Source organism: Pteropus vampyrus, unplaced genomic scaffold (assembly GCF_000151845.1).
Source record: "Pteropus vampyrus isolate Shadow unplaced genomic scaffold, Pvam_2.0 Scaffold91, whole genome shotgun sequence".
In the NCBI taxonomy this organism is placed as follows: domain Eukaryota; kingdom Metazoa; phylum Chordata; class Mammalia; order Chiroptera; family Pteropodidae; genus Pteropus; species Pteropus vampyrus.
Window position 1 is genome coordinate 3420051 of NW_011888872.1, and position 2499 is coordinate 3422549.

Sequence of the window (2499 nt, forward strand, 5' to 3'; positions counted from 1 at the left end):
AAAAGTTGATTTAGGTCACTGAAATAATGTTTTAGTTTTATGGCTAATCTTCATGCTAATTTTCAAGGCTTTTTCAAAAATAAGATTATAACCATTTGAGGAATACACTTGGGGAACTGTGAGTCATACATGTTCCTTATTTTTTCACAATTTAGTAGAGCTTTTTACCCCATGAATGGCTTTATTGACTGAATATACTTTTAAATAGTGAAGGTTTTTTTCACCAATGAAAATAAATCATGAAATATGCTATATCAATCCTTATTTTTTTTGAAATTCTTGTTACTTTAGTGTATCATACGAAGGGAAAAGAAGTGCTCTTGAAAAGCACTTTATGAATGGTTGTCATGCATCTTTCAATGACCAGAAATAAACTCCTTAATATATTTCTTAAGGTTGGACCACAAAATAATACTATTTGACTTCTTTTCAGATTGCTTTTTCTGAGCCATTTTGAACAGATTTTAAGGAAAGATTTTTGAGGATTAAATCCCCCTGATTCATTAAAACAGTATTCCTTCAGATACATGGATCCCAACTCCTTGATTTAGAAAGTGATGTCATCATACTCTATAGGGTAAGGAGAGTTAAGGAGACAAACTCCTAGCCTAAAGGACGTGCATGCCTGTTGGGGCACAGGCACACACACACACAAACCGTAGTAAAGTAGTAGTATTTGCTTTGTAAAATAAATGAAATTATTGATAAGCAAAATTAAAACAAAAAATAAAATCTTCACATTTCTCTAACACAGAGATTGCCACAATTAACACTTTAGTTTTATGCATAACCAGAAGTGTGCTGGAAGCAGGTCCTGCTGTCTTCCAGACATAATTGTGCACATCTTTTCCCAGCTGTGTATTCAGTGAGACCATATTTGTATTGTATTGATTACTATATGACTGATTGCTATAGTGGGACCATATATACCATGATAATCAGCAAGTGCTGTAAATCAAAGCTTCTACCCACCCCGCTAGCAGGTTAACAAGCCTGCTACTATAAATATCCTTCTAGAGCTTTCTCTGCACAAATATGTGCATATATGCATATAATATAAATATGTATGTATTTACAAAAATTAGATCATATATATATGTCCTATCTTGCAAACTGCTGGTTTTGGTGAATAATTTCCACTATTTCATTTAAATAACATTTCATCTCATCAACTATATTAAAAAATTTTAATTGACATAAAAATATTTTTATAGCCAATTTGACCTACAAACTATATGCAGTGTGAGAATTTTTTAACTCCTCTTGAAAAAGATTTGCTTATGATTTTTAAATCATTTCTATTATAGTACAGCCAGATTTGGCCTTATTGTTCTCTTGCAGACATTTAGGACTCCTGATATAGGTTTAAATTTAGTTTCTCGTGTATCAGACAGTGAAGAGTAGTGGTCGATGTCAAGACCCTTTAGCCAGACTGCACCTCTGCCTCTTGCTAGCTCTGGGATCAGGCAAGTTTCATAACCTTGCTCACCTAGTTACTTTATGTGTAAAGTGGAAATGATAAATACCATTGCCTGTTGTAAAATGCACTTTTTCCATTATGTAGTGTATTTCTTATGTCTTACAGTCAATGTAATAGTTTATCAGCTTTGTTTTCTTTTTAAATAGCACATAGAAATGATATATTTTAGGTCTTGCAATCAATGGTAGAATGGTATCTTACATCAAATTAAGTTGTAATAAAGTTATGTACTTTTAATAATGTTAATATATATGCCTAGAGCATAGTAAACATTTTATTAGATTTAACTATTTTTTTATTCATAATGCTGCTATGGAAAAAATTAAAAAGTTCTTTCTAAGAGATTTTTCTCAATAAATTAATCATTAAAATCTTATGGTCTGTTAAAATTCAATTAAAACTTTAACAGAATATTATATCTAAATTAAATAAATTTTAGAGAGACATTCTCTTTTGATTCATAGAATGAACTATTTTTAAAAAATTTGAAAAATTCTCTGTGAATTTTTAAAAATTAAAAGAAAGGGTCAACAAAGACAAAACTCTTACCAAAAGACTACTCCTGCATTCATTCTTTCAGTATCTCTATGGAATTCAAGCTCTAATTAGTACTACTAATGAAGATTTAAAATTTTTAAATGAGCACAATTAGTAAAAGTACTTACTAAATTTGGCTATAGGATGCTTACAATAAGCATTTGAAATAAGGTATATTTTTCAATTTATTTATAGTGACAGTAATAAAATATCTTTTTGGCCAAAAAAGTAAAGGGGGGTTAATAAACTTTAAGCCAAAAATAAAAAAAAAAATTTTCAACCTTTTTTTTTAATTATAAAATGTGTGTTGAGAGTTGCGTTTTAGCAAACCTTTACTAAAATAGTTAATCAATTTCAAGAAACCTGTGAAAGTATACAGAGAATTAAGCTAGATCATTTTCTAGATAGTAAAATAAATGTGAATTTGCTTTACAATCTAAAAAAAATTATCTTGATACATTTAATTTATTTAAAGCACTATA